At 43.1% G+C, this 18,665-nt stretch overlaps 1 pseudogene; it reads right to left on the reverse strand.

Annotated features, from left to right (window-relative positions):
* Nucleotides 1–1,628: 1,628 nt before the first annotated feature.
* LOC117444600 (septin-7-like) overlaps nt 1,629–18,665 on the reverse strand; it is a 42,782-nt pseudogene continuing 25,745 nt past the window's right edge.

Genomic DNA, 18,665 nt, shown 5'->3' on the forward strand with positions numbered 1-18,665 from the left:
TGAATCTTTAAAGCACCAGAAAACATTCATTTATAACTTGTTCTCTAAAATGTCAGTTTCACGAAGCCTTCAAGAGAGCTGCTCAAAACACAATTCTTATCAAACCAAAATGGACATTTGTTGCATTTACACACTTAATATAATATCCTGCTTTGCTGTAACGTGTATGTTCTACTTTTTTGGATGCTATTGTATTTCTTTTTGAGATGTTTGAATTGTTTATTTCTAGTCTTTTAATTTCTCTAATGTGCAATGCCGTGTCTTTTTATGCAGCTGCAACGCAAACATTTCTCAAATTGGGATCAATGAAGTACTTGTGTCGCTCAGCGCAAGTTCAATCAGGAAGACCAATACCCTCTGGTGTTCCACGTCATCTCAATCCTCTCTCTCCTCTCCCATTTTCCATTTTCTTCCCTCTCCGTCAGTCGTCCTTTCAGGTGTCAACGCGCAACCCTCCTCCACCCCTTCGCCTCCTAATACAGAGCCAAGCTAAAACCTTCTCCCTTCAGACCGGACCACTTACCATCAGTGTCTAGACCCCGGGGTTCATCGGAGCGGTTTCCCCTCCCGAATGATCGTCCTGCAAACCGGGGCCTCATGGCCAAACATCATTTCCTTCACTCGTAGTAATCCGTCAATCACTATTCCCTCGTATCAGGCGTCCCGGTAATAAACACGTATTCCGTACATCACGTCTCTCCTGATTGAACTTATCTTAGCTCACAAGAAACCAACATGCGTGACTGCTTTATACCGAGAGTACTTCATAACATCTGGGCACCATCAAGTTGACTACTTAAAAGCAACACTGCCAATTAAACTAAGAGACGCAGAAAGACGGTAAAAAAAGTTCTGAAGGTTATTTTTAGTGTCCCAATCACCCATGTGCTTCTTTTTGTTCCGAGTAACTGGATTGCACTTAAATAGCACTTTTATAGTATTTGTGAAACTCAAAGCACTTTGAGTAAAAGCACACAACCGAGGGATCGTGCACACACACGCACACACACACATCAACGGTGTTTTCAAAGTGTATTTTGTTGAGTCGCATTATCTCAGGTTGAACTCGCAGCCTTTCCCTCGTGCTGCTGAAGCACCCGACTCCCTCCGGTGATCAATAAAGCTTCATCTGCACATGCTGAGGAATGAGGCATTTGTTTTTCCCTCTCTATCCAATAAAAAGGGAAATCGTAATTCTACTGCAAACGTTTAATTAGTGGCCTTTTCTAAGCTGTTGTGGAAGAACTCAACGCGTCTACGTCTGACCTCACTAACCAACATCTGCGGGATGAACGGGAACGTGGAGCTTCTCTCCAAGCGTCCGTGTTGGTCCTCCTTTTCTCTCCTGCCTGAGGAGAAGCTCATCTCTGCAGCCAGGTGACGACGTCTGCACCTGAGCACCTGGAGGCAAACAATCCCACACTCGCTGCTCTACAACATGTGCAATATTATTATGAATAATGTTCTAGAATAACGTGCACTTGCGTATCAGTTAATATTGACTTAAATCGTGTGCCCGTCTGTTTCCTGTACAGTTTGATTATTCTGCTGCTGTGTGTATCGTGTTATGAATAAAGTCTCATCTCATTCGACACGAGGGCAGCCATTTGAAGACAAAGTCATCCGTGTTTTTTTCCCCATCACAATTTTTATTATGTGACTTTTTAACAATAAAAACAGGACATTAAAAAAGCAGGTGCGTTCCACAGAGAGCTGAATGTGACCGTGGAAATACTCCGAATAGAATCTGCACGAGAAGTGGAAAGTAAGTAAAACACGTCGGAGCAGTTTCTTGAACATCGTGACACTCGGCGCGAGTCGGGATAGATGTTTGGCGTCCAACAGAAGGGCTAAAACTAAAGGGCGCAGGGCGATACAAAATGAAAACAACAAAAGTAAGAAAATGTTACACATGGGTCGAAGATGAACGCTGCAGTTTGTGGTTATACAATTTACATTGCAGGAGCTGGAAGAGGACTGGGAGGAAGTTAAATGTGAAACCTAAATAATAAGTCAACCGAAAGATACATTTATATATTTATATAAAAAATAACAGTGCCTGAGGTGAGCTGCAGCCGCGACAGGCCGAGCTATTCGTTTGGTTTTTGGCATTAAAAAAAGGACGCAGCGTCCGACATTCCCAAAGAAGAAGAAAGAAAGACTTCCTGTTTGTCACGACGGTGTTTCTACGAGTATACGTGACGCTGAAGGGATACAAGGATCATATTAAGGGGGACTCGAGGGAGAGCATGATTGGTTAGAGTCAGACGACAGCGCCCCCTGCTGGCTTCTCTTGATTATCACACGGTATGTTTGTGACGGACAGACGCTCCAGGGCGGGCAGGAAATAATGGAACATCAGGAAGGTCCTCCGGAGGGTTAGAATATCTTCTTCTTTTTGTTCTTTTCCAAAGTCCTGCAGACACAAGAGGACAGAGGAGAGGTCAACTAAAACATTTCCCAAAATAAAGTTCATTATCTTATTTTAATATCCTACTTTTACATTAATTACCCGTGACCTGGCCCTTCATAGTGTTCGTTTTACAAATTCACCGTCAACACGTATGTTTTTTATTCTGATGTATCTTCTATTGGTGGTTCATTACAAAATAGCTCCGTATTTGAAACAGAACAGATTTACTCCAGTGGGGTTTTCCCTTTCACACAATATGCAACTTAATGTTGTAGTTTTACGGATGACTACGGATGTTTTCAGGGTACATAAGCTAACAGTTAGCTCTGTTACGGCTCACCTGTAAAGCTGCAGGAAAAGCGCGATATAAATACTGTTAGGGATTAATTCTGTCTTTACTCCTTAGACCAGGGGTGTCAAACTCAATTCCATCGTGGGCCACATTAGCATTATGGTTGCACTCAAAGGGCCGGTTGTAACTATATAAATATACATATATAAATACATACTATATATGAAATAATATATTATATTATTGCCTCTGCATTGGATTTGTATTGGATAGGGTAATGACTTTGTAATTATGTCTGAAAGCAGAAGTCTAGGGCAAATAATTGCAAGTCTCTTCAGTGCGCATGTGAATGCGCACTGAAGAGACTTGAGATGCATTGTGGGACATTTTATGGGCAACATGCTTCTGTAAAATAAGATGGAGCTTTATTAATCACCGTGGGGAAATTCAGTAGTTTAACAGCAACAGGGTAAGATTGAAAAACAGGACAGCACAGATTCACACAGATTAATACAATTAAGGATAAATAAAAAATAAAAATAAGAAATAACTAAAAAATAAGAAATTAATTAAAATGAACATATATAGATATACTGTAGAGTAGCATGTAACCGTATAATAACGTATTATATTCTTTGCAAGCTCTTGCAGGCCACATAAAATAAAGTCGCGGCCGGATTTGGCCCCCGGGCCTTGAGTTTGACACCCCTGCCATTTAAACCTTATTCTGTGTGTTGACATTTAACCTTATTCTGTGTGTTGACATTTACGACCATCCCTGCTTCTAATCTCCCGTAGGGAATGTGTTAATGCAGTCGTTGATACTAGGGTGTATGGCCTGACCTGGTGGGCACAAGGGGGTTTTCTGAGCTCCAGAGACGTGAGAGACATCTCCTGTGTCTGGAGATGTCTACGCCCATCCCCAATATGTGGGTTGACTCTCTGTAAACTAGTTAAAGGGTCTGCCGAGATGCGAGGCGGATCAGATTTGACATGGCAACCCACCCGCAGTCAGAACCTTTGACTGCGTGACTCGTGATGTGAATTTCTCCGGCCGATGCTTGTATTAAAGATACGTGTTTGACATCAGAACTCCTGCTCGTCCCGTGTCTCCTTCATGACTCGGTGACTGCATTGCTGTACAGAAGTGTCCTCCACAGATAAGACGTGTGATTACCTGGAGGCGTCTAGTTTTCTGCTGCTCCAGGATCCTCTGCTGAGCCTCCCAGCTGTTCTTCTCCTCTTCCAGCTGCCGGCGTTTCTCCTCCAGCTCTCGGTGCTGCAACTCCAGGTTCTTTTCATCTGCTCGTGACGCCTCTGGAGCTAAAGACCGTTGAAGTAGAAGAGACATGAAGAAGAGGGGACACATGTGGATTGAAGAAGAGACATGAAGAAGAGGGGACACAATGTTGATGAAGAAGAGACAATGGAGAAGAGGGGACACATGTTGATGTAGAAGAGACATGAGAAGAGGGGACACATGTTGATGTAGAAGAGACATGAAGAAGAGGGGACACATGTTGAGGGGACACATGTTGATGTAGAAGAGACATGAAGAAGAGGGGACACATGTTGATGTAGAAGAGACATGAGAAGAGGGGACACATGTTGATGTAGAAGAGACATGAAGAAGAGGGGACACATGTTGATGTAGAAGAGACATGGAGAAGAGGGGACACATGTTGATGTAGAAGAGACATGAAGAAGAGGGACACATGTTGTGTAGAAGAGACATGAAGAAGAGGGACACATGTTGTGTAGAAGAGACGTGAAGAAGAGGGGACACATGTTGATGTAGAGGAACATGAAGAAGAGGGACACATGTTGATGTAGGAGACATGAGAAGAGGGGACACATGTTGATGTAGAAGAGACATGGAGAAGAGGGGACACACGTTGATGTAGAGGAGACATGAAGAAGAGGGGACACACGTTGATGTAGAAGAGACATGGAGAAGAGGGGACACACGTTGATGTAGAAGAGACACGGAGACACAACACAGAAAGCCTCTTGAATGTTTCGTTTACCTCGGCCTCGGAGTCTCGGAGCTTCATGAGCTTCTCCTTCACCTTCATCTCAAACACCTGCTCCATCTCCTGCTCCATCTTCTTCATCTTGGACACGTGGTCCCGCCGCTCCTCCTCCATCTGGGCCAGAGGACTCCTGCAGACACGAAGCAGGGTTTCAAAAACTCGCACTCAGCAGAATCGTGCCCTGCCTACAGACTTAAAGGAGCCTTTCTGACTGCAGAGTGATGAAGAGGAGGAGGAGGAGGTGCTTTCCTTCCCAGCGAGGAGGCAAGGAGGTGACAGGGTTCAACAGGCGAACAGGTGTTATTGGGAATCAAACCTAAACCCACGTCTCCTGCTGAAACCCCTCTCCCCTGCAGACAGCCTCCTGAGTGCACCACTTGTCTGCTTTGTTAATATGAAGGAGGAGGAAAGCAAAAGCATTTTCTTTACAGTGTTAGTGAGAATAAAGTAGCAGCTAAGATCTGGCTGTGTTGAGATACAAAACCAACAGCTGAGCCAAAGCATGTATTATTAGCTTTAAGCTAGCTGTTAGCATGGCGCTACGCAGCGTGACGAAGAATCACATTCCCATCAGCTATTATTAGCTTTAAGCTAGCTGTTAGCATGGCGCTACGCAACGTGACGAAGAATCACATTCCCATCAGCTATTATTAGCTTTAAGCTAGCTGTTAGCATGGCGCTACGCAGCGTGACGAAGAATCACATTCCCATCAGCTATTATTAGCTTTAAGCTAGCTGTTAGCATGGCGCTACGCAACGTGACGAAGAATCACATTCCCATCAGCTATTATTAGCTTTAAGCTAGCTGTTAGCATGGCGCTACGCAGCGTGACGAAGAATCACATTCCCATCAGCTATTATTAGCTTTAAGCTAGCTGTTAGCATGGCTCTGCGCAACGTGACGAAGAATCACATTCCCATCAGCCTGAGCTTGTGTTTTGATCTAAATGTGAGAAATACAGCTCTGGAGAAATTAATGAGACCTCTGAACATTATGAGTTGCCCTGCTTTACTATTTATAGGTTTGTATTTGAGTCAGGGTTCATACACTTTCTCACCAAAAACACGACTCTCAGCGGTGCCACTGAAAACGGTTTATTTTAACGTGAACAGGAAAATAAGATCTGAAACATGTCGTGCCCGTCTGAAACAAATCCTTCCTAGCTTCTCCTAAAATCTCTCACCAGCAAAACACCTCGTCAGTTAAAAGCCATTCTACGTTTCAGAACTACACAGTATTTATTATCATATTACTATTTCGGCGATTAGATAAAATATAAATTATATTTGATGCAACTTTAGTTACTTTTCCATGACTTTCCCAGGTTGTCAGTGACCGTAAGAACCCTGTTGAGTAAAATGTATTTTATTCTATAAACTAATAACATTACCGAGTGGTCTCTTTTTCCTGGAGCTGTAGATAAAGTATTTACATTATTTTTTGGGTCTTGTCCAATTGTTGCTGTTGTCTTTTCTCCGGAGTGTTGTCCTCTCATTCTTGTGTTGGGTATGTTTACTTGTTTCCTTGCACCAAGTTAACGAGTTGACCGTTAGTGGATCAGTTTGTTGAAATCTCTGTATTTTCTTCAGCTAAACTGGAAACTCCTGAGCTGCCAGAAATGTATATATACATATTTTTAAATTGTGTTCCTTAAAGGTGGGGTAGGTAAGTTTCAGAAACCGGCTCGAGATACACTTTTTGTTATATTCCATGGAATGCTCTGAACATCCCGATAGCAATGAATATCTGAAGTGCTTTGACAACAAATCCATAAAAAAATGTCATCCGTGGAAGCCGTAATACTGTAAAAAGTACAACCAGGTAGATGGCCGACCTGCCTGTCAGCCTTCCATCGGGGCACACACTTATCTCTGCCCTCATTGGTCATGTGCGCGTTCGTGTGTTGGGGGAGGGGCTCTGTGAGGAAGTGGCAGATTTTCTCCGGTTGTGTATTTTCAATCTCGAGCTGGTTTCTCAAACTTACCTACCCCACCTTTAAGATAATATAAATATATGTATTTAATCCTTTTTATTTGCTAATTCTGAACTTATTTTCTATGTTTCCAAAACCATTTGTATCCCGTTATTTTATTTGTTTCATTCTTTCACGGAGCTCCTTCCACCAAACCCAATGTCCCCAGAATGGATGAAGTGTTCCTCCCAGAAGAACCCAGATCGATTAGTCAGCGTGTGTTCAGCGATCAGCGAGAGCTTCGGAGGTTAATCAATGAGACCGCACGAAGCCAGAAGCAGATTTCAGATCACAGGCGGTTGGAAGGTGTCCCGCCTCTCTTGTGGAATGACGTAATAGCGAAGCAGGATGAAAGCATGTCAAAGCGATGCAGCAGGAAAGCAGGAAGGAGTGAACGAGGCTGAAGAAGTCACTTACATGCTGTCAGATGCCTCAGGCCCTAGGAACAAACACACAGACTCTTAACATGCTGCCGTGAACGTGCTTCAGCAGGCGGTGGATTAGAGCTCCGTTAGTACAGATTAAACACACCGCTGCTCGGTTAGAGTGTGTGTGTGTGTGGTGTGTGTGTGTGTGTGTGTGTGTGTGTGTGTGTGTGTGTGTGTGTGTGCTGCCTCGGTGACAGCTGGCACACTGTAATCTGTCTCCGAGTGTCTGCAGACTGCGACCTTTGTCTGAACTGCAGATTCTGGCCACACTCAGAAGGACATTCTCCCACTAGTTGATATAATTAAGGCCTTTTAGAAATCCCTAGCAGAGAGACGGAGAAACAAAACGAGGACTCCAGTGATCGGAGCACAGACACAAGAATCACACACATCAACAGATAAATAATAATATCAAGGGGTTTCTAGAAAGATATAGTTCGAGTACTGTGGCTCTGATCTTGTATAAGACGCATCAGCGGTCACAGTGAACGGAGGAAGAAGAAGTACTCAGATCTTGTACTTAAAGGGGACCTATCATGCAAAATGCACCTGTGTACGTCTTGTATACGTGAACATGTGTCCCCGGTGTTCCAGGGAACTCACCAATGCCAGAAAACACAACCCTCTCTTTTCCTCCGTACCCAAATCTACTGCAAAACGGATCTGACACAGACTGATCCAGATTTGAACACTTCTATGACGTCACAGAAGTGGCGCTACGGCTATTGGGCCCACTCCACCAATCAGGAGGAGACAGCCACGGACATTGCCGTTCGAAAGCGCTGGAGACGCTGTAGTACATATGCCAGGCCACCAGATGGTGCTGTTCTCACAGAATCAGCCCATCAGCATGATTTGTTTGGTATTTTGAAAAATAAAGTATAAATATGCCTTATAGGTCCTACACTTTATTATTCAAATATAGCATGATAGGTCCACTTTAAACAAAAGTATATATGTACTGCGTTACAAGAGAAACACCCTTAAAGTAGGCACTGATCTTGTTTATAAGGTATATAAATTCTGTGGAGAACATGACGCTCGTATACAAGATGTCTCCTGACGTAAACAACAACGTGACGTAAACAACAACGTGACGTCGGAGCTCCGTAAAAGCAAAGCCGTTTCGGCCGTTTCACGCTCAGATTTCTGGAGGAATTATGCAGTTTTTGACGAACAGAAATCTTGTTTTCTGAAATCACTTTAACATTTTACTGGGAAATCTGCATTTTGGTTTGAGGGCGCAGAGACCCTGTAATCTGGTAAACGTCCCTCAACGTCCCTCAACGTCCCTAAACGTCCCTAAACATCCCTCAACGTCCCTAAACATCCCTCAACGTCCCTAAGCGTCCCTAAGCGTCCCTCAACGTCCCTAAGCGTCCCTCAACGTCCCTAAACGTCCCTAAACGTCCCTCAACGTCCCTAAATGTCCCTAAGCGTCCCTCAACGTCCCTAAGCATCCCTAAGCGTCCCTCAACGTCCCTAAGCGTCCCTCAACGTCCCTCAACGTCCCTAAGCGTCCCTAAACGTCCCTCAACGTCCCTAAGCGTCCCTCAACGTCCCTAACCGTCCCTCAACGTCCCTAAGCGTCCCTCAACGTCCCTAAGCGTCCCTCAACGTCCCTAAGCGTCCCTAAACGTCCCTCAACGTCCCTAAGCGTCCCTCAACGTCCCTAAGCGTCCCTCAACGTCCCTAAGCGTCCCTAAACGTCCTCAACGTCCCTAACCGTCCCTCAACGCCCCCTTTGTTAATGGTCGAGGACTGGCATATCTACATGACGCTAGATAACAACAAATAACCCAATGTCGCTTTAGCTCAAACCGTCTCATCCGGCCCAATCTTCATGTTTTATACGAGTCCAAGCCAACGACTGCTCCAGCGACGGTGCATTCACGTGGTTCATCTCTGCTTGCATCTTTAATTGTGATATTATTATCATGATATCATTATTATACTTTGTTGTCGTGAGCAGATGAACGTACTTGGTGAGCTGTCCCTTGTTCTTGTTGTTGTCCGAGCCGTTGTACGTGACTGCGGCGAGTTTCCTGCTGCGGTAATTCTCGTAGTGAACGTTGTTCGTCACGTCCTTCAGGTCCTGCATATTAGTGCTGGGGGGAAAACATTTCCTTTAGTCTTTGTATACAATACTTGAAGTCACTGCTGACAAACTGGAGTTGCACTTTGTTGATTTATTAAACACGTTTCTCACCGGATGAGCATGTTCCGGAGGATGGTGAAGTCGCAGTGCTCTCCGTTCTCCACTAGGGGGACACACAGAGCAGATACATTTCAAACAACTTGTATTTCTGGTTATTATCAGATAAAAACACGATTAATATCAGGGCAGCGAGAGCCTCAGAGAAACACGTGAACGTTGGAGGAAAACCAAGTAAATATATGCACAGAACTTCTCTTCAGACACAAGCGGTACTTTCTTATTTATAAACTTGGAATTATTCCCTTTAACTGGAATTAATTAAATTAATAAATAAATCAAAACGTTATTGCTTTTAGTCCCAGAACATAATTACAATTGACAGTGTTTCATACACTTTTTCACCAATGACTTTCCAGGACCTCTCCATGACCTTTACCTAATTTTCCATGACCAAAAATTACTCTCTCAGCGGTACCACTGAAAGATTTGTATTTTAACATGGTAAGCTGGAAAATAAGGTCTGCATATGAAACATGTCGTGCCTATCTAAAACAAATCAAATAGGCTTACTAACTCCGACAGACTAAAGCACTGTAGACTAGAGGGCGTGATTGTAAAAATCTCTCACCAGCAAAATACCTCGACAGTTAAATGCCATTTTACGTTTCATTACTATACAGTATTTATTATTGTTTATGTATTACTATTTCGGGAATTCGATAAAATATAAATTATATTTGATGCAACTTTAGTTATATTTCCATGACTTTTCCAGGTTTTCAATGACCGTAGGAACCCTGAATTGATGGTTTTTTATTACACCCACAAGACTTGTATTTATTCAATGCTTTCTACGCTTAAGAATTGAATTGTTATTAAACAGTATAATTTCAGGATGTGTTCAGTTATATATTTTGCATCAATAATATAATTTTAGTCATTTTATAAAATGATTATCTCTTCACTTGATATATTCTTTGAAACACGATCTTTCAGTATGTTTCTTTTACTGTCTTTGTGAAGCACTTTGTACATTTTTCAAATAGCCTTAAATCATCTCCACTGTATTACAATAACAACCCAGAGAGCTGCAGGGAGAGGAAGCACCAGCAGGGGGCGCCCTTTAGCACGGTTAGCATTCCCTCGGCATTAAACCTCCCCCGTCCTGACTCGGAGCCAGAGACATTGTTGGTATTCAAGAAATCCCAACAGACAAACAGTTCATAGTAAAACTCCCACGGTCCTCCAGCAGGCTGCATGTCAAACCTTTACTACACTGACAGAGAGAACTCTTTAAAGTAGAGACACTACATACTGATATACACCTGGACATCAGCAGGAGAGGACTCTTTAAAGTAGAGACACTACATACTGATATACACCTGAACATCAGCAGGAGAGGACTCTTTAAAGTAGAGAACACTACACACTGATATACACCTGACATCAGCAGGAGAGGACTCTTTAAAGTAGAGACACTACATACTGATATACACCTGAACCATCAGCAGGAGAGAACTCTTTAAAGTAGAGACACTACATACTGATATACACCTGAACATCAGCAGGAGAGGACTCTTTAAAGTAGAGACACTACATACTGATATACACCTGAACATCAGCAGGAGAGGACTCTTTAAGAGTTAGAGACACTACATACTGATATACACCTGGACATCAGCAGGAGAGGACTCTTTAAAGTAGAGACACTACATACTGATATACACCTGAACATCAGCAGGAGAGGACTCTTTAAAGAAGAGACACTACATACTGATATACAGCTGAACATCAGCAGGAGAGGACTCTTTAAAGTAGAGACACTACATACTGATACACACCTGAACATCAGCAGGAGAGGACTCTTTAAAGTAGAGACATTACATACTGATATACACCTGAACATCAGCAGAGAGGACTCTTTAAAGTAGAGACCACTATTCCTGATATACACCTGGACATCAGCAGGAGAGGACTCTTTAAAGTAGAGAGACTACGTACTGATATACACCTGGACATCAGCAGGAGAGGACTCTTTAAAGTAGAGACACTACATCCTCAATAACACCTGAACATCAGCAGGAGAGGACTCTTTAAAGTAGAGACACTACATACTGATATACACCTGAACATCAGCAGGAGAGGACTCTTTAAAGTAGAGACACTACCATACTGATATACACCTGAACATCAGCAGGAGAGGACTCTTTAAGTAGAGACACTACATACTGATATACACCTGAACATCAGCAGGAGAGGACTCTTTAAAGTAGAGACACTACATACTGATATACACCTGAACATCAGCAGGAGAGGACTCTTTAAAGTAGAGACACTACATACTGATATACACCTGGACATCAGCAGGAGAGGACTCTTTAAAGTAGAGACACTACATACTGATATACAACTGAACATCAGCAGGAGAGGGACTCTTTAAAGTAGAGACACTACATACTGATATACACCTGAACATCAGCAGGAGAGGACTCTTTAAAGTAGAGACCCTACATACTGATATACACCTGAACATCAGCAGGAGAGGACTCTTTAAAGTAGAGACACTACATACTGATATACACCTGAACATCAGCAGGAGAGGACTCTTTAAAGTAGAGACACTACATACTGATATACACCTGAACATCAGCAGGAGAGGACACTTTAAAGTAGAGACACTACATACTGATACACACCTGAACATCAGCAGGAGAGGACTCTTTAAAAGTAGAGACATTACATACTGATTATACACCTGAACATCAGCAGGAGAGGACTCTTTAAAGTAGAGACACTACATCCTGATATACACCTGGACATCAGCAGGAGAGGACTCTTTAAAGTAGAGACACTACATCCTCATATACACCTGAACATCAGCAGGAGAGGACTCTTTAAAGTAGAGACACTACATACTGATATACACCTGAACATCAGCAGGAGAGACTCTTTAAAGTAGAGACATTACATACTGATATACACCTGAACATCAGCAGGAGAGGACTCTTTAAAGTAGAGACACTACATACTGATACACACCTGAACATCAGCAGGAGAGGACTCTTTAAAGTAGAGACACTACATACTGATATATACCTGAACATCAGCAGGAGAGGACTCTTTAAAGTAGAGACACTACATACTGATATATACCTGAACATCAGCAGGAGAGGACTCTTTAAAGTAGAGACACTACATACTGATATACACCTGAACATCAGCAGGAGAGGACTCTTTAAAGTAGAGACACTACAGACTGTGCAGTAACACCTCAGTGTGCTACGTGTCACTTTATCTGAACACTATCCTTAAAGCTTTGAACGTCTCACCAAACTGTGACGGAGACTTCCTGTTTGAGGTCATACTCAGCTCTCATTTCCTGCACAGACTAACTTCCCACTAATAGCTCCACGATGTGATGCTTCTTCATAAAAGGCTTGAAATGTTGCCAAACGTTGGTCCTGATTAGTTTCCCTGTTAGGAGATCAAAGCCAGTTTGCAGAAAACACGACTAAAATAACATTAAGGGATAGTTTGAATGTTTTGAAAGTAGGTTTTATAGGCATTAAGACATAGTCAGCGTATAACTAGCTACTGTACGCCTGCATGCTGTATTCAGTATGTCGTCACCGCTTCACAGACATTATATTTGCTACCTTCAAACCCACCAAACTGCATTGACAGAAGCAGTCATCATTACATGCAGAACGGTGAAGGTTTTGGTCGAGCGCTGCCTCAAGCAGCTCGTATGTTTGTGTTGTTGCGTCACTTTGGTGGATCTGTACGAACCCTTAAAAACACAAAATAACTAGGACCGGGACTTTAACGCGTTAATTAAGATTAATTAATTACACAAAAATTAACGCATTTTAATCGCACTTATTTTTGCACAGCGGAACGTTTCTCACTGGATGAGTTTCAGGCGTACCGATTATACTGGAGCACCAACTAACGTTCATGACTTCAGCATGGGACTTCAAACGACAACAAACCACGGTGAACAATAGTCAAGCATGAACGAACAAGCTGATGAGACGCTTTGGGCGGCCCCGTGGATGGGACATTCTGTTTTCAAAAACGGACGGATGGAAGCGTCGACAAGAGCCGCAGCACATCAAGCCTGAAGTATCACCTCAATGCAAAGCATGTAGCAGCTAGCATGTAGCAGCTAGCGTGTAGCAGCTAGCGTGTAGCAGCTAGCGTGTAGCAGCTAGCGTGTAGCAGCTAGCGTGTAGCAGCTAGCGTGTAGCAGCTAGCGTGTAGCAGCTAGCGTGTAGCAGCTAGCGTGTAGCAGCTAGCGTGTAGCAGCTAGCGTGGACGTTAGCCCGACTTCCGAGTGCCAAGGAACCACACCCTGACCCCAACCCACACTCAACCAGACGACTGGTTTTCAGGGCCAGGATGAGTCAGTCCACGTCTGAGAGAATAACCAGCTCTCTGGCTCTCTGGACTGCACTCGACTGTCGACCACGTGGAGTCACATCCATGTGAAAACTGCTTCTCACTGTTCTCAGGTCAGATATGTATATTTGATTAAAAATGCGATTAATTTCGATTAATTAATTACAAAGCCTCTAACTAATTAGATACATTTTTTAATCGAGTCCCGGCTCTAAAAATAATACAAACTGAACTAAATGAATTGCGGCGGAAAGTCCCGTCTTCTGAGAGTTCAAATGACTGTTTCAGTCAATGGAGCGCGGTGGATTCAAAGCGGTTGTGTCTCTGAGCGACTGATGCCTTTACCTGGGGTTGCGTTTATCAGCAGACAGTCTAACGGTGATTAAAGAGTTACATTAAGGACACAGACATGTTTTAAAGCCCCCTGTGGAGTAATCTCATTATCTACTTATGACCTTAAGTTTCTCACTGAAACACACTGATGTGAGGCCTACCATCAAATGCTTTATAACTGATGCTGGGGAAATCCTGAAAGTCCTCTTCCAGCATGAGAGCAGCATGCTAACAAGGCTGTAACTGTAGCTGTGAACATGACAGGATGTCTGATGACCTGGAAGAGCATCAGGACTGCTTGAGGCATGTGATAGCTATGTGATGAACATGATGACTCAGCCTCTATGGAGAGAGACATCAAGCATGCTCATTTCTGACGTGGAGCTAATCTGAAGTAAACATTGAGTACTGCTTTCTAGTCCTCCATCTTGTGACTGAGTGACTCCCTCTCTTGATATCAGCATGTGAAGGACACTGCTCAGGAACTAGTCTCTGTATGTGATGACTCCTTCCATTCAGAGAGGATCACAGATACACGGATCCTGATGTTGAAGATCAAGCCGGGGACCAGGGATTATTGATATTTTAGTATTCAGAAAAAGTCAGATTTTTTAAATATTGAGAAAATGTAAGAATTTTGAGGAAAAAATATATAATTTTGAAAAAAGTCCGAATTTTTAGATTTTGAGGAAAAAATAGCGGATTGTGAGAAAAATTTGGAAGAAAAAAGACAGAATTTTGAGAAAAAGTCCGAATGTTGAGAGAAAGTCAGATTTCTTAGATTTTCAGAAAAAAGCCAAAATGTTGAGAAAAAGGTATTTTTGTTCATGACCGGATGTATGATAACAAGAAGCGGCAGTCCTCCATCTTGTGACTGTGTGACTCCCTCTCTTGATATCAGCATGTGAAGGACACTGCTCAGGAACTAGTCTCTGTATGTGATGACTCCTTCCATTCTGGAGAGGATCCTGAGGCTGAAGCTCAAGCCGGGGACCAGGGAGATTTAACATTTTAAGTATTCAGAAAAAGTTGGGATTTTGAGAAAAAGTCATAATTTTGAGATAAAGTCATACATTTTTAGATTTTGAGAGAATGTACCGTACTTTTCGGACTATAAAGCGCACCTGCATATAAGCCGCAGCAGCTAAATTGTCCGTCTGTCTTGCTCTTGTTCTGTCTCTCGGTTCCACTTTTACTTTGGCTTTTTCCGGCCTCCAGCTTTTCCTGCTGGAGCCCGCCGCTTAAAGGTGGCGTGCGCGGACCGGTCATAGAGCCCATAGAGTTAGAGGTGGCGGGTGCGGACCGGTCATAGAGCCCATAGAGTTAAAGGTGGCGGGCGCGGACCGGTCCTAGAGCCCATAGTGTTAAAGGTGGCGGGCGCGGACCGGTCATAGAGCCCATAGTGTTAAAGGTGGCGGGCGCGGACCGGTCATAGAGCCCATCGTGTTAAAGGTGGCGGGCGCGGACCGGTCATAGAGCCCATCGTGTTAAAGGTGGTTAATTTTACCTGTAAAATCCATAGATTTAGGAGGTTCCCTAGTGGCCGTTAGCTGTACACAAAAAATGGGGGAAAAAGTCGCGGCTTATAGTCCGAAAAGTACGGTAATCATTTTTGAGAAAAAGTCCGAATTTTGAGAAAGATCATAATTTTGAGAGAAAACTCAGTATTTTGTTCATGACCGGATGTATGATTACAAGAACCGGCATTCCTCCATCTTGTGACTGTGTAACTCCCTCTCTTGATATCAGCATGTGAAGGACACTGCTCAGGAACTAGTCTCTGTATGTGATGACTCCTTCCCTCAGGAGAGGATCACAGACACACGGGTCCTGAGGCTGAAGCAGATATTTTTCTAACAACTTACATTTTGTATTGGACGTTTCTACTTTAATTTCTTATGTTTATAAACACTTTCACCCTAAATGGATCATTCGTCACAAACTCGATTTCCCTCTCGGATCAAATCAAATCAAGTTTTATTTATAGCACATTTATAAACGATGTGTGGTGGAGCCAAAGTGCTGGACATAAAATAAAAATAGCCTACAGTAGAGACACTTTACAGCAAATACAACAGCACAGACCCTCTGTCCTCAGACCCTCTGTCCTTAGACCCTCTGTCCTTAGATCCTCTGTCCTTAGACCCTCTGCCCTTAGACCCTCTGCCCTTAGACCCTCTGTCCTCAGACCCTCTGTCCTCAGACCCTCTGTCCTCAGACCCTCTGCTAGACCCTCTGTCCTTAGACCCTCTGTCCTTAGACCCTCTGTCCTTAGACCCTCTGTCCTTTGACCCTCTGTCCATAGACCCTCTGTCCATAGACCCTCTGTCCTCAGACCCTCTGTCCTCAGACCCTCTGTCCTCAGACCCTCTGTCCATAGACCCTCTGTCCATAGACCCTCTGTCCTCAGACCCTCTGTCCATAGACCCTCTGTCCTTAGACCCTCTGTCCATAGACCCTCTGTCCTCAGACCCTCTGTCCTCAGACCCTCTGTCCTCAGACCCTCTGTCCTCAGACCCTCTGTCCTCAGACCCTTAGAGAGCAGCAGAGGAGGGATCCCTCTCCCAGGACGGACAGACGTAAATAAAGTTGTGATTCTGATTTAAACGGCACATGGATTGTGCGACTGCTCTGCAAACCATCTACACGTGATGTCCGATCAATGATCCAACACACAGTGGAAATATTGGTGTGTGTTTCGGTGTGTGTGTGTGTTTCCATGTCTTTGTGTGTGTGTGTTTCCATGTCTTTGTGTGTGTGTCTGTGTGTGTGTGTTTCCGTGTGTGTGTCTGTGTGTGTGTGTTTCCGTGTCTTTGTGTGTATGTGTGTGTCTATGTGTATGTTTTCGTGTGTGTGTGTGTCTGAGTTTCCGTGTGTGTGTGTTTCCGTGTCTTTGTGTGTATGTGTGTGTCTATGTGTGTGTGTGTGTGTGTGTGTGTGTTTTCGTGTGTGTGTGTCCGTGTGTGTGTGTTTCCGTGTGTGTGTGTGTGTCTGAGTTTCCGTGTGTGTGTGTGTGTGTATCCGTGTGTGTGTATCCGTGTGTGTCTGTGTTTCTGTGTTTCCATGTGTCTGTGTGTGTGTTTCCGTGTGTGTGTGTCCGTGTGTGTGTCCGTGTGTGTGTCCGTGTGTGTGTCCGTGTGTGTGTCCGTGTGTGTGTGTGTGTCCTCTCACCTTCAGCCACCCCCCAGGGATACTGCCTGCCACGCACTTTTTTCCCGTTGACCTCGATGATGGTGTTACTGCCAACGACCGCCAGAGGTAAACGATCCTGCAGAGAGGAAGAGGAGGATGAAGAGGAGGAGGATGAAGAGGAGGAAGAGGCTTCAGAATCCTGTATCACAAAATCGAAAATCTAATTATAAAAGCCACTGCGATAAATAAAGTCTACAGATTATTTTTTTACGGTCCATCATTCTGCAGGACGTCCTTTCTGTGGCTCGTTTTGTAATGTTATTTTTGATGCAAGTCAAAGTCCTCGTACGCGTAAACCCACCGGGTAATAAACCTGTTTCTGAGGTCGTTTATCGTATTGTTCATTTCATTGGCCTTCCGTGTTTCTAAGGCAACAACAAAATGGGATCGCTTCTTTTCAAAAACTAAAGCATAGCTCACGCACATCAGAGTGTGTACGGTATCATCGCTGCAGTCAAATCGGTTTTATTGAACGTTTCTTTAGAGCAGGGGGTCAGACTCAATTTCATCTCGGGCCACATTATCATCAAAGGCCAGTTTTATATATAAGACTATATAAAAATACATATATTATAAATATTTAATATTGTATGTTTTTTTTTCCTTTGTGTCTCTTTTTATATTAATTTTGTATTTATTTATTTTTATTTATTTGTTCTGTCTTTGTATACATGTACGTACGTGTATGTGTACATGTGGGTATACATATGAGTATATGGGTACAAGTATTACTGTTACTATTCTTTATTCCCTTATCTATACATTTTCTTTTAATATTATTTTCTATATTACTTTACTTTTACCTATACAGGTATCTATCTTATTTATTTATTTAGTTAGTTATTTATTTTACTAGCTAGGACCGGGAGGGAGGGAAAGGGGAAAAATAAATAAAAATATTGACTGTATAAATGTGAACTCATTGTGCCTGACTCAATAATAAAAAAGTTACATTTTTTTTTTTTAATATTGGATTATTATCGGATAGGGTAATAACTTCATAATTAACTACGTCTGAAAGCAGAAGCTTAGGGCACATAATTGCAAGTCTCTTTAGGGAGAATGTCACAAAATGATTTAAAAAGTTAAAAAAGAAAAGAAAAGAAAAGTTATATTTTGAAGAAAAAGTCAGATTCTGAAAAAAGGCACATTTCAGATGCATTGTGGGACATGTAGTTTATGGGCAACGTGCTTCTGTAAATCGCCATGTAACCGTATAACAAACATATTATATTCTTTGCAAGCTCTCGTGGGGCCACATGAAATGAAGTCACAGGCCGGATTTGGCCCCCGGGCCTTCGGTTTGACCCCCTGCTTTAGAAGAACACACCTTGATCCTCCTGACCATCTTCATCTCCTCCTCATCGTCCGTCTCCGGGAACTCGTAGATTTTGATTTTGTGCTCCTGGATTTCTTTCATGATCTGCAGAGAGGAAAACGGG

The sequence above is a fragment of the Pseudochaenichthys georgianus genome, unplaced genomic scaffold, assembly GCF_902827115.2.
Source record: "Pseudochaenichthys georgianus unplaced genomic scaffold, fPseGeo1.2 scaffold_847_arrow_ctg1, whole genome shotgun sequence".
NCBI classification, from domain to species: Eukaryota; Metazoa; Chordata; class Actinopteri; order Perciformes; family Channichthyidae; genus Pseudochaenichthys; species Pseudochaenichthys georgianus.